This window comes from Molothrus aeneus, chromosome Z (genome assembly GCF_037042795.1).
Source record: "Molothrus aeneus isolate 106 chromosome Z, BPBGC_Maene_1.0, whole genome shotgun sequence".
Classification (NCBI taxonomy): domain Eukaryota; kingdom Metazoa; phylum Chordata; class Aves; order Passeriformes; family Icteridae; genus Molothrus; species Molothrus aeneus.
Window position 1 is genome coordinate 53006197 of NC_089680.1, and position 18288 is coordinate 53024484.

Here is an 18288-nt window from a genome sequence, read left to right on the forward strand (position 1 = left end):
ACTTCATTAGTGAACTGGCCAAGTTCAACTTGTGAGATGGGAACTGCAGTGGAGTAAGCACCAGCTGTCATCTTCATTGCTGCAAAGGTACAAATTAGTGCACCAGAGGAGCAGATTTTTGGTGCTGACCAGCTAACTTTCTGTAATAGACACTGAGAGCAATTCAATGAAGCTAGGCTGGATGAAAGCAGGTGTTTTCCTGACTTTCCCACCTTAGCATAATTTCTTACTTCCCTTTCCCTTCTTCCTAGTACGATTATTACTCTAGCAGTGGTAGTCTGAAGAGGAACTGACTTTTTCAAATTACTGTAACATCTTACTTTCTTCCATTTTCATGGTTGTGAAAACTCCGGTGGGAGAAAATTGGAGGACAAGCTTGCATGGACACCTTCTCCTAATTCCAGCAGTGTTTAATTACTACTGGATGATTGCTACTCTCTTAAGTAGATGGATGTGATAAAACCTCTATCTGCAAAATTTTTTTTCACTGTAATCTCCAGACTCAGACATGCTTTTAAGGGCTTCTCTTCTGAAATAGTGCTGAAGCTGATATTCCTTGGGAGTCATCAATCGGGTTTCTGCTCCCATCTTTACAAATTAATTAAAAATAATTTCTTGACTAGTCTTCAGTATAACATCTAAAGAGTTTATGAAAGCTAAATAACAACATACAAAACTTAGGAGTTTCTTAGTCTTGAAACATCAGTGGAAGTGTTGGCCTTGTTAAAAATGTGTGCCAGGAATTTCTTGTATGGAATAAAAACTATTTAGAAAAAAAATGCCGCAGAGTGGTATCTATGAGAACTCAGATATCTTTCTTGACACTTTTGAATATGAAACTACTTTATCTTCCTGACCCCAACACTCAGATCAAGTAAATTCAGCTTTTTGTTGTTGATTCCAGTAACAAATTAATCAATGGCAATCTCATCTCTGTAACAGCTTATTTTGTCAAGCTCAAATTTCAGTCATTTTGCTGACAGGACAAAGTTGTCCATTTCAAGGGGATACAGAACTGAACTGTACTATTCACCCAATAAGCCATCCCTCACCAAAGTTTGGATGTGTCATATGCACTACTAGCACGATAGTGTCTACTGCATGTGTTTGAATAGCTCTCTTTGCAGTAAAATGTCCTTGTGATAGCCTTTGTCAGTGATGTTTGGTTACCACAAAAAGCTACTGGCAATATTATGCTCTTCCTCAGTTGTCAGCTGCTGATAAGTTGGGCAGTTTCTGTCTTCACTGGTTCTGGGTAAGGGAGGATGTATCGTTAGATTTTCTATGTAATGTACATATGATAAGACTTTTCAAATCATCTTAGCCTCCACATAATTTAATATAATTTCAGTCTCTCATTTCCCACCTTGTAATTAGAATATATTAAGCTGTTTCAGTGATTCTGAATTTGAAAATGCACAGGCACTGAAGTATTTCTCACCCTAATATTATCAAGTCTAATATTTTAACAGGAAAAAAAAAAACGTAAATGCAAATTCCCATTCTCTTTGTATAACATTTATGCAGTAAAGAATGAGTTGAGTGTGCAATTTTTCATTTCTAGATAGCTAGGAATAGTAATGCATGAGCTGCAGAAGAGAACATTAATCTCTCAAGATGCTAAGAAATGAAATGTCATATAGAGTGACTTGTTCTTCACTGGTGATTTCTCAGCATCGAGATTTTTGGGTTATTTCCCTTATAACATTCTTCATCAAAAGAAAAAAATATCACATTTCTGATTATATTAGATTAGAGGAAAATCATAATGTTTCGTAAATTGATTCAGATAATGTTTAAGTTCTCATGTGTCATTCCTTTCTTCTCATGGGTAAGTAATTTTAATTTGTTGTTCCCAAAGGCAAGTATTGGACAAGTGGAAGAGAAAGGATCTGACAGTTTTTTACAATTATTTTATTATGTCATAACAGTGCTAATTTCTAAATAGGGCAATTTTTTTGTTGTCGTTGTTGATTTTTTTTTTTGTTTTTGTTTTCTATGCTTCTATTTTTAATTCAAACTAGTAACAATAGTTATGTGATGTTTTGGTTTATTTGTAGGCTTGAGTGCATACAGATGCATGCCCATGTAAGTTCATTGGAGTTAGCCTGAGGATACAAATTTCTGTGAGAAAAACATTTGGTTAGATCATCTTCCTCACTCTCCAGGCCTAATGTTCACAGGGGATCAAATCCTCCTCTCTTTAGTGGTTGCACCACTTTTTTGATGCTGTTTAGAACTGCTTTTGCCTTTTTTGGAAGATCTAATTAGAACTTGAGAGATGTGGAGAATTTGAAAGAGTTTCTTGCATGGAAATATGAAATTCACTCCTGGAGAATAATTTGTGTCTTTCAAAGTGGGGGCTTTTTTACCAGGAGTTGTGAAGTCGATGGGGTTTTATGAGCTCCCTGCAATGATAACATCCTTAGAGATGTAATCCTGCCAAGTATTGACACAAAGCTTCAAACAAGTTGCAGAATCAGTTTTGGATCAGATTATATTATTATTACATAATAGTATTATATACTGCTCTCACACCACATATATGTAATGATGATGAAGTAAGAAGTTTATCATATGATTAGGTATCATATTTCATCGAATGAATCACTTTTGTTAAATTGCAGAAATTTAAGATACCACAGCTGCTCTTTGAACTTCATTTATTTCTGCATATCTTCTCTACCCCTTGCATAGTTCCATTGTAAAAACTCAGGGTGGCCTCTTCTGTTTAATTTTCTGCTCTGTTACTCAGACACAACTCCAGAAATCTCTGTGCAGTTTAGAATATTCAATAACAGCTTTGGAAATCTTGCCAGTCAGGATGTCTCAAATGTCATGGCAACACAGAAACTGACCTGATTTCACAGAACGAACTGTAGAAGCGTTCATGTGCACATTAACTGCTCTTGTGTGGCTCAGTGACCCCCAGCAGAAAAATCAAGACCTTGGAGGAACTGGGCCTTCTATCACATAGTTCTGCCTTTAAAATAGAATTAGCTCTTGCAGAAGTTCACTATGAAGAGACAGAGCATTGACAAGTATTGTAGTACATCATTAAAAGAGTGAAAGGCAAAATGATGTATGTAAAGGAGAGCAATTTCCTAAAGAAAAAAAATCTGTGATTTTTTGTGTGAAAGAGGAAAACCAGCAGGTTTACCAAGCTGCTAAAACTTCTTCATATACATAGTGCTATTGCCTTATGTTTGCTTTTTTCTCTTTTTTTCCTTAGGCTTCAAGTGTTTACACTACATTACTAAGACACTGTGGGTGTCTTCTTTAACACCCACAATGGTGTCATGAGCTGTAAGATAGATGACAATTTAAGAATGTGTCAGAGAAGAGCAGGATCCTGAACAGGATATCAGACTTGATACTGGAAAGTTGTATCTACCACTACTGAAAAAAGACAGAATGTCAGTGATGTGCTTGTCAATGTGACTGTTATGCTTTTTCCAATCTATTCTACCTCTGAATTTAAAAAATTATGAATATACTTGCCCATTAGGCTTGTATGAAGAAATAATCCTCTACAATAAATTGCTCTTGCATGTTCCTACAATAGTCAGCTTGATGCCACATCATTCCCTTTCATACCAATAAATGCCATATCTCAGATTTGCTTTGTTTCCTTAGCTATGACAAGCAAAGGAGAAATTTATAACGCAGTGCTGACTTTTCAACTGTTGCTTTAATTTAGCAGTTACTTCTAAGAAAGTATAAAGAACTGTAAGACACAAAGCAAATTTCAGGATTACATTGTCTTTGTGGGTGATCATAGCAACATAATTTCATATCTATTCATAGAATTTCACATAGCGTTCATCCTGCTCTCCCTTCTGATCTAAATGAAGGTATCTTAGTCATGCTACAAAACTTTCTTCAGGATATGTTCTAAACCCCTGAAATTTAGAGTGTTTCCATTGATTGCTCAGGATTCTATGTTAGTTTTCAAAGACCAAAGAACAGAGTACTACTGAAGAAGAGAGGCAGGTGTAAATTAACACATTCTTTTCTAATGCCTTTCAAGAAATTTCTCCACATGTTTGTCAGTGGATGAAAACACCCGTTGAGATCATCATACACTATGAATTGTTTGATGTTTTGTAAAAAATTATCCTAGATGATCAACAAACAGAAATTCACTTATCAGCTGCATGATGTTGGTGAATTCCTGTAGAGTTAGACAATTCATTGCTTTTATGGATGCTATTTTATGTTTTGTCATTTGTCTTTGAACAGCAACTCATTCTGTGGGAGAAAAATTTGTATGTTTCTCTTTTATGCTTCTTAATATTTTCACTTTCTGGAAAACCAGTAAGTATGTGGGAGTGGTACCACTCATATATTTGCATCTTCTTTCTGTTATTCTTTGTTTGCTGGATGGTATAAAATGTAACATATACTTGGGAATTTCTTTATACTTGGTGACTGTGATGTGACTGTATTGTCATAATGAATCAAATTAATACAAAGACCTGTACTTTTCTATGTGGTGTGGCTGTATGGAGATTTTGAAGAAAATTAAAGCAGTTTTATAAGAGAAAGTACTAAGTTCTGAAATTAATTTCACAGTGTCTAAAACTGTTTGCTACAGCACTTGACCATGACATCCTGCTCCACCCTCCCTTTCTTATAGTACTTGTGGCTCCTGCATTGGTATTCTGGAATTACTTTTGTGCCTCTTTCCCAAACAGAATTCTGTCTTGCACCTTCTTGCCGAAAGGATAAGGATCTTGTAAGCCCTTCTGTGTTACTACCAGGTGTTAAAAGTACATTAGTTCCTCTAGAAGAGGAATCTTCTTGTCATTACCAGTTCATTTTTACACTATGCTAACTACTGTCCCAAAAACATTTACTGGCAACAAGCTCGTCACATCTAAGGGCATGAATAGTGCAGATTTCAGAATTTAATTTTTAAAATTTTTTAAACTATTTTGTGTTCTTAGTGCGTTTGTTTTTTTAAGACATGAGTTGAAGTTTTGCTTGAGATGCTGCTGTATTAAGAGCACCATTGTGAAAGATTTTTGTGCCATCTTTCTTGTGATGGCTTTCTATGGCTTTCTTGTGAAGGAAGGCTATTCCACGTGGAAGATTTCAAAGGATATAAAACTGTTGTACTTCTGGTTCAAAAAGGCCATCTTAACAAGGCCAAGCAGGGAAAACATAGCTTCAACAAGCTCTAGAGCAGAGCAGTTTGGGAGAGCAGAGGGAATTTATCTCCTAATTCATAAGCTAAAACACATGACATAGCAAAACATTCTACTGTGACTCCTGAGGGTATGCAGGGGTTGAAGAGAGATGAAAAGGAATGAAGAGTGATTTTCAGGGAGGAAAAATGTTTATTCACACTATGCAAGGAAAATACATTGCAAACAGCTTTTGAGACAAAGTGTCATCAATTAAATGGCAATTTCACTGTGATGTTTATGTACATGTATGTATATCCATGCATTCATGCACAAGATACACATAAACATGCACACATAGACACCAATGTATGTACATCACATATGCATTAAGATATTTCTGTAGAAGACCATCCAAGAATCTCAAAGCATCATGCAAATGTTAACCACTATATTCTCAGTGTGATCCCATAAAATCATTTCAACAACAAGGGAACTAAGCTACAAAGAGTTTAGCAATCTTCCTCATGTCAGTACAAATCAACATGCATTTATTCCCTGTTATTACTAAACATAACAGAGCTATCGTCCTCTATTGCTGGTGAAGAATTGTGCTCTAGGAATGAAAGGAAACAGGGAAGCTACTTCAGGATGGGAGTGTCTGCAGAACAAAAGCTTTATTCTAAAATAGTTTTAGGAATGGAAAATTAAGTGAGCAGAGATGTGTGAGCAGAAATTACTTTTTGCCAAAAGATAGAAAATAAAAAGAGAGAAAAAAAGGACAATGATAAAAAGAAAGCATGGTGAAAAAATTCTTCACATTCAACAGGGTCACTGCATCTTTATTTTTTTTAACCTAGTCACAATTTTTTAATGTCATGGTGAATTAACTTTTTGACTTATGCATCCAAAGTAATCAGGACAAATAATATACCAACAAATGGTATAATAGAAATTTTTTATTCAGCTGCTTTTCTGTGTCAACTCTTAGTACAAAAGTGAGGCATATCTCATTTTAAGGGTGAGCAGGACCCAAGGCTGGAAATTAGATGGATAAATAAAATAATAAACTATTAATTTTAAAAATAATAAATAAAATATTAATTGCAATCATAAGATAACATCACAGCCTTTTATTTTCTGAAGCTGCGTTTGTATAAGGCCTCTAGAAAATAATTTTTATGCACAATGACATATATTTATGTTTAAGGCAGATACTTGTCTGGCCTTGCTTGCATCTTTGCATGGAGGGAATACCAGAAGAGGAACGCTGTGCAGCTCCATCACACAGCAAAGGGATTGACCATGTTAATCAATAACATACTTCCTGCTGCTCGAGTTTAGGGTAGATGGATGAGACAGGATTAGAAATAGGATGTGTATTGGACTTGCTCCCTTAAAAAGCATCTGTAGAACATATTGAAGTTTATGTCTGTATCTTGGCCAGAAGACCCAGTCAGTTGAATCCAGTCTAGCTGTCAGCTGTCCCCTCCCAGGTTAATGTGCTCTTTTTTTTGTGCTGTGATGACACTGGGATATTTATTTTGAAATTTCTTTTTCCTGAGCTAAATGGAACTGCTCTATAATCTGCTCCTGATCTGTAAAAGAGTGGGAGGAACCAGGAGATTGATTATATGAATCCTCGTGAAACCTGGGGGAAAGATTTTTGCAAGCACACCAGAGGAACACAGAAAGATTTGAGTTTTCTTTGCCATGGACTTTGAGTTCTTTAGAAAATTGAATCAAAATCCAAGTTTCTCTATTAATTTAAGGTCTTCCTGTGATAGTGACTGGTTGGCATATCTTTTCCAAATCTTTTGCCTATAATTTCTTCAGTTTCTTTCTAAATTGAGCAATTAGACTTTAAACTGAAAACTGTAACCTTTGTAGAGTATTTACATTTGTGTCTTTCTTTGGGCATGGATCTAGCAATATAAATAAACTTTCTCCTATTTCTGTCTTTATATGGTCTGCATTTGAAGGAGCAGTCTTTTTTTTTCCATGGTGTGTCAAGAATTTCTCAATGATCCTTTCTGGACTTGTGTACAGAAATGGGACCAGTTTATGACATAAAATGAGAAGTTCCTAGCAATCATATTTATTACTTTCTGACCTGGCACAGGTTTAGTCTTTTCAGATTGTGTTTGTTTTGACCATTTTTGAATTTCTTTGTGTTTCTAACAACAATATTTTCAATGTTATTATTGTCCTTTAATACATACTTGTGGTGATTGAGTATGTGCTCATTTACCACTTCCTTTTTTTGGATATTATGCCATGGTTTCTGAGCTTTCTTGTCCCAGACCTGAAAAAGGTCTTGCACACTTGTTTGGTTTAAACTATGTGAGACAATTTAGGATTATAGGATAATTGTGAGGGACCTCAGGAGGTCCTGGCCCAGTGTGATGTTCACAGCAGGGTCAGCTCTGGTCAGAGCAGGATGCTCAAGGATTCATTCAATTAGGTGTGAAACCCACCATGGATTGAGACAGCACAACTCCAAAACCTGACAGCATATAAAGCAAGTCAGAAGTGTACATTTTTGCAAGACTGCTCTTCTAAAGAGAGATGCATGTTGTTCTGGGATGCCATGTTCTAAGTACTACTAAACAAAATCATACTTGGAAGTTTTGTGTTGGAAATGCTAAATTAAATATATGAATGAGTAAAATCTAATCAAGCTTGCAGATTATCTTTAACAGAAAGGCTTCATATAAAAAAAAGCCTTTTGACAACACATGCATTTGAGACACCCATTCTTTTCAATACTGCTCTCTCTTTGAGGCAGCTGAGTTGTTCCAACATCTCACTACCACTGCAATGAGTAGGTCTCATCCTTGCACTCTTCTTTCATTTCCTTTCACTTTTCTGCATCTGGTTGTGTAAATCCAAACACCCTCACATACTCACTCCAGGACATTCCAAGAAGTTAATTTAGTCAAAGACATATTCTTACCCCCACTAAGTCAGCTGAATTTACTCATGCACATGGAGAGCAAAAGGAAGAATGAGGTGTAGAGAGGATGAGGCTGCTCACTTCCACAACATCGTGACATTAGATTGCTCATCTGGTGGCAATCTATACTTCTATAACCCTTTATTTCTATTTTTAAAATAAGTGTTTACTAGAACTTTTCATATAATTAAAAATGCTATTTAAATTAGATTAAATGGAATAAGGTCTACAAATATTCATTTTGACTCAAGTACCCTTGACAGTGTGATTTCCAGTAAAACTCAGGTTTTTGTTTTGCTATGTTCTAAAAATGTCACTGGAATGTATGTGTGCACATGTGCACACCTTTGTGTGTATCATACACATATATAGAAGCATACCTACATGAATGGTTTGTGGAATTTTCCAAATGCTTTGGCATTGTGGTTATGCCCTGATCCACCTCTGTGGAGTGTCTGTAGCAATAGCTGTGGTGTATGTCTTAAAAACCTTATAAATTTCTTGAAATACCATTGGATGATAGACTTTGTAGTCCAGATTTTAATTCAGTAAAATACACAGAACTGTTATCATATTAAAATAAATGGACTGTAAAATATTGGGGGGTGGGGGAGAATTTAACATATGTTGTACACAAACAAAAGGAAAAACTGCTCAATAATTCTGAAGACTAATTCTGTAATTAAGGACTAGTATAATTTAAAATGTTCATGGCACAGAGCTAAGATTGTGCATTCTGACTGTTGAATATTTAAATATGGTACCATAATGTTCTCCTAAGTATAGATTTTGAGCAGAATAAAAAGAAAATCCTCAATGCTGCAAAATAGTCACTTCAAATATTTATCAATTGTGAGATGTACACTGTTAGTTAGAAATTCTATTCAGATTGTAAAGCCAACTAAGGAGAGATCTTCATGTCAGAATCAGAAACAGAACACAAAAAAAAGTCAGCTGGAAATGCTTTTTAATGTGTAAAAAGCATTTATTTTTTTACTGTCTCCATTTTCCTCACAAAATCAACTAACTTTTTTACCTCTCTGTCAATAACCAAAAGCCTAGAATCTCTAAAATAACTGAGGATTTAAAGGCGAGAGAGTATTTTTTAACACTGAAATACTTGAGGTCTGCTTCAGCTGATATGTCCAAACCAATTCCAAAACTACCAACAATGGCAGAAAATTAATGAATTATGGAGCAGATCTATCTATTTGTTGGTTACAGATGCAGGGAGTCCATTGTGATTCTTTAAGTTCAATGAGACACTTATTTAATCAAGTTTTTAACTAGATCATTAATTGCAATTTGTTTCATTGTTGTTGAAAATTGTTCCTATACAATATCGTTAAGAGTTAGAGAGAAAATAAAATGTTTGATTTCCTAACTGACAGTAGGAAAGCATGTTTAAAAATTCTCATTTGTTTTAGACTTCAGTCCGTTTCTAAACAAAAATGCAAATATAAATCTTTACTTCTCTTGACATTCAGTATTCTTAAATATAGGAATATTTAAAGGTACCAAATGAGAGATATCAGACAACTGAAGATGAATATCTGATTATCTTCTTCTGTCGCTGTTTCCATGACGGAAAATAAAATCTCTTCATGACAGTTCACAATTATAGTAAGAATAGAAATTGATTTCACGAAGAGTCAGCAAGCTGGTTTTGCCCATTTCGCTCTCATTTGTTTATTTCCTTGAGCCAGTGGGAAAGCGGAGGTTTGTCACCAGGTGATAACGCTGGGGAGACGGCATCAGCAGACAGACAACACGATCTAATCAAGACCATCAAATGCTTGTGTGCATTTATCAGCTGCCAGCTAATCAGGCACAGGCCTAGGCGGCAGTAGCCCAGGTCAGAGGGTGCGTGGCTGTGCTCGGAGCCCTGTCCCGCTCACGGCGCGGCTGAGCCCGGCCGGGCGCTGCCCTGCCCCGGGCACGGCGGGCAGCGCTCACGGCCTCCGGGCGCTCCACCCCTGCCAGGCTGCCCGGCGAGACTAAAACAGGATACGTGGGCCAAGGACGCCTTTTCTTTTCTCTAATTTGAATTGAAAACATCTTCACAGGTCTGTTTGCAGCGCAGGCTGGCACAGGTGAGGCTTTTGTGAGCCCCCAAATGATGCTACAGAGCTCTCATGCAGGAGGAGGCCAGGGCGGTGCTGAGAGCTGGGGCTGAGGGCTCGGAGCCACATGGCACAGCAGGGCTGCGCACAAATTCAGGGAGAGGGAGACGTGTGCAGACACATTGCCCAGCATAATCTGCTCCAGTACAAAATTATTCCTGATCCGAACAGAGCTAAAATGTCCACATTTGCCCAAGGCGCTGTAGCCAGTTGGCTCCAGGGTAAATTGCCTGTAGAGGTGAATCCCGGCTCAGGGATTTCGTGAGAGCCTGCTGCTCGCTGTGCCTAAACTCACAGTGTCAGCAGCTTTTAATCATATTAGCTGAGGAATTAGTGCACGTCTCAATGCAATCTGCATCATCCACCGTAAAGAAATCATTATGAATGTGTAGTTTATTCTTTAAGGGAAAGATGGAGCAACAGAAGGGATCAGTCCGCAGCAACTTAGAGTCCCGTGTCATTTCATCACAAAGTCAATAGCTCTCTTCATCCGAGGGTGAGAATGCTGCAAAAACAAACTGCTTTCTGTTCTGTAGCGACGCCTGAAAGAGCTTGCGCTGCAGTAATCCTAAATCCAGGGGCAATCTATTAAGAACTCAGCACCACCGACCCTGAGAATCCACTGATAAGCACATTCTCCCCCCTCCTCCTCCCCTGCTTTTTTTAAAACTAATCCTCTTAAAGATTGTGCTAAGTAATGAAAGGATGGGATGAAAGAGGCCTTTTTCATTACTACCACATAAACCGCTTGTGTAAATGTTTCATTAACACACTGCTTGACCAGTGTTTGGCGCTCCCCGCCCCCACCGCCGCTATGGTTCTGCCGCAGCCTGCGAGGCGAAATGTGTGATTTACACATGTTTAAGAGAAACATTCCCACACTTGAATGCCGCACTATTCTTTAGAGAAGGAGAGACCTACAAAAAAAGCATTGTGGAGGACATTTTAATTTACAATTCTTTTTTTTTTTTTTATACTGGCTTAAAAAGATCTGTTACTTCCAACTACACAGAGATTGTGCTTTATAGTTTAGCGAGGTTCCTCTAATAGACGTTTGTCTCTTGCAAGCACCCTCAGGCAAGATGACATTTATTAAACATGATGGGTTTGAAGAGATATTTATAAGTTTTTATTTACTTGGAGAAAAAGGCAAAGGGTTTCAAAGGAGGTTTACCCTTTTGTATGCTGAAATACAGGCAGTACATTACCTTTTAACCCCATGGGTACAGTCGACTTCTTCAGAGCAGTGTAGAGAGAAAAAGGTTTTAAATTGTCAGGTTAAGTCGCACAGCATGTATTTGAATCCTGTATTTGGGTTAATTTTTCAGTATTTCCTGCTCGTCTTATGACTGTACACATGAGGTTCTCTGTCCTGCAGCTAATCCTGCATACTGGCCATTTTCATCATATTATTGAAAATAAGAAATAAGTCATTATTTTTCACACAGTTGTTGTTTCTGTAGAAATAAACAGCACCTACAACATGGATGACTTTCATGCTAACAATGTCCGACACATAGGGCCAGCAAGACCTAGCACATCAACATCAATGTCAAGTAATTCTGTTGAAACCAGTGCTGTTGTTCAGGGAAAGCTTTGCTGGAATTTCACTACGTTTACACAGATGCCGTAAGGAGTGGATCTGGCACATGTTGAGTAACATTTGCATTTAAAAAAAAAACCCAACTGCACACGAAAAAAAAAAAAAAAAACAAAAAAAACCCACCACCAACAACAAAAACAGCAAAAACCCACACAAAAAACCCCAAAAAACCACCACCACCACCACCACCACCAACAACAACAAAAAAAAAACAAACCAAAAAACAAACAAACAAAATATCAATTTCTGTTTTAAACCAAGCTTTACTTACTAAGGAAAATGAGAAAATAACAGATCTGTTATCACAATCATACCTCTTCAGAAGGAATATGTGAAAATGTTATTATAATTGTGTTCTACTGCCACTATCCTTACCTGAAATTACATAAATAAATGGAAATTGGTACTAAAATACAGCAATCAGGTGTTTATTTTCAATCCTACTTGTTGCATTAAAAATAGCACTTGCATTGCTATGAATTTGACAGTTACTATGGTTAGTGTAAGTTCCACGTTTAGTTTGGTATATGTAAGCTTATTTGCCACCATGACCATGATCTGGTTTCAAAGTGAATAGATTCATTTGGATCAACAGTCCCTCCAGGGGTAAATGCTTAAACATATTCAACCTTCGCAAGAGCTGAAAACATCAATACCTTCATAAAGCCACTTTGATTTTTATTGACAAAAGTTGTGACGCTAATTCACATACATCATTGTATACTTCACTGAGTTTTTAGCATGATACTTGATTTATAGAAAGAGTGATTCAATTTCTACAAAGAAATGGTAGGTTAAGTTGCCCCTCAGATTCTTTCTTCAGCTCAGAAATGGAGGAAGTCAAAGGAAGGCTCCTATTGCAATACAAAAATTGCTCAATAAATGTTCATGTGCACCACATATTTTACTTGCTTGGTAACAGCTAATAGCAATGTAGATGTGTCAGATAAGGGACAATCAATTATCTAATGACGTTGCTAATGTGACTGCAGCAAAACCTGTGGATTATTTCTCATCAGAAAGTGTCTCTGAAGTGCATTTCTCCTGCTGTACTCCATATATGTTATAAGAAGGAAACATTTTGTTAATACTTCCTTTCTTTTACCATTGTTTTTTCATTAAGAAACTATAATCATTGATCTCTCGCAGGATATCTTTAAAGCACATTGGTAAACCCACATAAATAGCATAAATATCCCCATACAAAAAGTCAGAGCACTTACATTTGGTATGAATTTGCAATGTTTGTTTGATGTTACACCAAACACAAGCTTAAAAATGTCTTCTGTAGATCATTTACTTTAAGCAGTTACAAACTGATAATAATAAAGTATGGTCCAATAAACTGAAAAGAAAATATTAGTTACTTTGAATGTATTCTCAGTTGTATTTTTTTACGATGAGAACAGGCAGCATCAGAATTATCTCCTCAGGGAAATGGTGAATTTCCCAGTGCTGGATTACTTTTAAAGATTCAGCCCGACAGGTTTCTTGTCTAGAACATGGTTTTGTAAAATAAGGTTGAAGCATATGGTCTTTGAGGTGCCTCTCCAACCTGGTATTCTATGATTCTCTAATTTTATGGTTTTACATCTCAGTAAAGTTTGCCTGAACTATACTCTTTCAAATTCTTCCTGATTTGAAGGCAGATCCAACAAATGCATATATACACTGTCTCACAGAAACACTTTGTTGAATGAAGCACAATCAAAACTACAATCAAAAGTTCCCAGAAGTTTGTAAAACCTTGCTTGGACTCATCAGTTGGTCCTCAGTGAGGGTAGGAATTTTCACCTCACCATTGCCACTGGTAACACACTAGCCTGATGCAATCCTTGCCATAAAAAAGCCCAAATACTGCAAAGTTACCCTGTGCTCCTGGGGGATCTGAGGACATGCCTTGGGGAGCAGCACATTCCTCATCAGTGAATTTCCTATCCATCATTTTCAGGAGAGAAAGAGCTTTGAGTAGCAAAGCTATAAGACAATCTATTGTAGAATTTATAAGCTGTATAACTTTTTCAGGGAACAGCTGAGCTTATTTAGAGGCTGAAATTGAAGGCTTGTGTCATTGTGATGGTACTGACACAAAAGCAAAGCAAAAATATAAAGAGCTGTAGAGCAATTACTTTGTCAGGATTTGCTGGATTAAGCTGTTCATAAACTCAACGTTTTTGCAGCTACAAGAGAACTCACTTCTAAAAGCAGATAAACTTAGAAAGCTTAGGCATACTATAGGACCCATCAGCATCTCACAGTTAATTAAAGGAGTGAGTGGAAAGCATCAAGGCTTGCCCCCCTCTGCATGAATAATTCACCGCCTGTATCCTTTATTAAAGCCAGTTACTTCACCACAATGATTTCCAGCCTGCGATGCACTGGTCTCAGAAATGAGAGATAAATTGCAACAAGGCCTGCAGCTATATTAATAAATTGAAATGAACACTTATTTGCTCATCTAATTAGAACTGTAATTTTTTTCAAATCATGTAGTAATGCATTACCTTGGCAGCCAATACCTGCTGCAAGAAATAATTAACAGAAACACTTTCTTAGGGAATTCTTTTTCACTGAAGACGAAAGTTTTCCTCCTGATGTTTTTTTCTTTAAACTATTTGTATTTAACTATTTTGCAATAGAGATCTGTTGTGGATTTTGTGCTGCTAAAGAGGAGAAAATTTTGGTGTTTGAAGTGCCTGTAAGTATTCATAAATTTGCAAATAAAATAAGAATGTGTTAAGCTACTTTCACCAATTCTCTTTTAAAGTTGTAATCACACGATATACACTTTGAACAGTACTTGAAGAATGCAATAATTTTTTCAAAGCTTTGGTTAATGTCAAAGCCAAATAAAGTAATTCAAAATGAATAATTTACTGAATTTCCAGCTGTATTTGCCTTATGAAGTCTATTACCTCTGTTTGCAAATCTCATCTTCAATTCACTAACTTTGCCCCTTTTTATTTTCAAATATATTTGCTTGCATTACCAATTAGAAAAATGCATTGTCAAGTTTTTATGAGTGTGGAGTTGGGTGTTAAAATTGCAGAGTTATAATATCTCCTTCTCTGTAGGCACAGTTTGAATTATGAAAAGTTTAACTTTTCCACTCTTCAGCCACTCAGAGTAGAACAATGTCCTGGTCTCTGCATTAGGTTTACAGATTTATGCTTGTCAGTCCCATCTTTCCTGATCACTGGTGCCAACATGCAAATTTAGTCCTCTTATCTTCTCCTTCCGAGAGCACTAAGCCAAAAAGAGGTTTCCTGAGTTAGGCTGGAAAATGGCCGTTGAACCACAGGGCTCTGACAATGTGTGCATATAGGTATCAACAGAGGTTTCCCTATTGGTTTCCACAGATACCTCAATAGATATTAAAGAGAGAAGTTTATGTGGTAAAGAGTCAAATGATACGAAGCCCAAGTATTACTCAAACAGATATCATCACGAGGAAAGATGTCCCAGAGCAGCAGAGTCCTCAGCAGTTTCAGCAATGCTTGGCAGTGGTGCATAGCCACCATAGCTCAACACTGGGAAAAGTATATATTATAGAACAGATAGAAAATGGAGATTGCTGATCAAGGGAAGGATCTTTTCAAACAGAATATAATTTTCTTTTCCTATTTCTTTTAAAAACATTGAATTTGCCAGATACATATGACCACTAAAAATGCTAGTAAAAAAAAAAAAAAAGCTGACATTTTCTGTAGTTAATTTGATAGATTTTTTTGAATAATCATTAAATGGTTTTAGGGCAATAATTAATCCATGGATATGGAATTAGAGAGCATGGCTGAGTTTGAGCTTGCAATTGTTTTTTATTTGGGGATTCAGGCACATAAAGAGATTTGAATGTGCAGTCTGCTTCCTCCTGGCATGCATTCATCCAGCCTGGGAACGCAAAGCTTGTGTGTTTAAAGAAGCATGTCAAAACTGCTTTGTAAAGAAGGGGGTAAAAAGCCCCAGTCCAAGTGACAGGCCTAAGTTTAGTGTGCTAATCATATTCATTCTTCTTGTAACTGAAGGAACTCCACTGTAGAACTTAAATGAAATGAATGGTATTTCAGACACGTGGTTAGTGATTTTATATGGTCAGTGTCATTTTTCTTCTTCTGGGAATTCAATTTGTTCCTATTATGCCAAGGTCACAGATTGGGAAATCTCAGACAACATTAGTTCTCTGCCTTTGATGCAAAGGGTCAGTGGATTAGTACAAAGGAGCATTAATCCAGTGTGCTGGATCACCAAATTATATTTAAGTCATTTTTAATGAATGACTGGGAGCTCCTATTAGTCTTCTTGAAGAAAATAGAAGCAGGCCTACAAACAACTGCTTCATAAATGAATATTCAAGGAAAAGTATGACTTCAATGTCAGCTCTAATTGCTGGTTTTACCCTATTAGTAGAAGCTTTCTGCAGCTGAATTTGACATACACTTGTTTGCACACTGTTACTAGTCAGGACTCAGTGAAGTCGTGTAATTAACACTTCCACATTATCTCATGCAGTGAAAGCAAAGAGTAAAACAGACGACTCACTTTGTTTCAGTTTGCTCTTGCTTTCTGATACAGAAGTACTTAAGAAGCGTGAGCTCATCAGAATGCCATATGGAGTCAACAGAAAGCATAAAAGGGTTTTTAGGAAGGAGTTCATCAAAGCCCATTAAGAGCTAAACAGTAAGGCCTCATCAAGTCTCAAGTCATGGTGCTACTGCACATAGTCAAAGGTATCAGCCTTTGAGGCTGACTCTGCTGATGTCAGTCAAAAGACATTGTGTCTGCTCGTGTAGTTAATTCCCTACACAATGCAGGGAAATTATGTATCCATACAGTCGTTCTCTCCTGTGCAATGACAGTGCCCACATTAAGGAAACTGTACATTTAAAGCCATTGATTTCACAGCATATGCACGTTTTGAAGTCATGTTAGGAATGTCAGCATAACCTATGACATGGAAAATGCCTAAGTTTTACACAAGAATTTTTCATGCTTATCATTCATGTATTATTTGGGGTTAGAACACTACACCACTTTCAGGTGTAAGCTCCTCACCAAAAGTCTAATATTCTTAAATATTATTTCACTAACAGCCATAGGACAAATTCACCAGATTGCGGGAGCAAGCACTTTAAATGAAGATTTGATTTTCTAGGCATGTGGTTTCAGGAAAATCATCTTTTTAAGTGACATTTTCTTTGCATAACATGTCTGCTGAAACTTGGTGCTGTGTAAAAAGAACCATTCCTTCTTTTTCCTCTTTTTTGCAATGCTATAATCAATGATGGAAAACAAAAAATAAACCCTTAAAATGAGAAAAAAGCCCCACAATCCAAGATGGCTACAAGAACATTCTATTTCAACATCTCAGTGCAGCCATTCAGTTAACAAGTACTCCCAAAGCAATATGAAATCCAGTCATTAAATTATTATTGAGAGCTCTGCTGACTTAAATACTCAGATAATAGCAAAGCTTGTTTACTGGATGGAAGCTGGCCAAGAACATTTGAAGAATTAACATGCATGTGAAATTTCCCACAATTATGAAATAGCCATTAGAAAAGGAAATGGCTGAGTGCAATTGAATCCCTCAGAGCTGCTGTCTTTGGATGCAAGTACTTGCTGCGCGGATAATAGAGCCCCACAATTTGCTACCGTTTGCGTCATTACCACCTCTATTGATTTAACCACCCCACGTGCTCCTGCTTTATTATTTTGCTACTCAAGAGCAGCATCTTAAGTGATGGGGTCACAAATGTTATCGCATTACTGTGATTTGGAGAATTATTAAAGATGGGTCACTTCATTACTGAGATCCCAGAGGTGCTGTATGTAGCAGAGCTGCATTAGTTAAGTTCAGTGGAGGCTGGCAGGGGCTTACACAGGGCTGGGGCTATCTGTCCTTTACTTCAAGACTAACAGTGCTGCTACTCATGCATTTTTAGGTACGTGCTGCTGAGCATGTTCAGTGGAGCTAAAATGGGTTTATAAAGAACGTCAGTGGGCCACCACAGGTTCTTCAGCTTTGTTTGCAATAGGTCACAGCACAGTGTAGCTTGTCCTGAAATAGCATCCTGCAATGGTTTGTATCCTTCAAACAAGGTTTCTAATAATAGCATCTCTTCTCACTCTGGGCACTGTCCCAATGGCTACAGACATCCAGAATGAAGCTAAAACTAATCTAATCAGAACATTTTTACAGGGTATAGGCAGTAATCTGGGACACTCTCATATTCCAGAAATAGTCCTGAGAGAAATATTGCTGAACTGGTTTCAGAGTAAGTACAGTCCCTTGTTTGATTTTTCCGAGACTGAAAGGAACTGAGTACAAATCCCAGCCAAAGGAATTACTCATGTAGGCATTTTGCTCTCTCTCTTACACTTCATGTTCTAGCGGGCTCCAGAAAATCTGCAGTGAAGGAAAAATGATGAGTGCAGCTGCCTCAGCAGAAGACCAAAGGATGGACAAATTCATTTAAA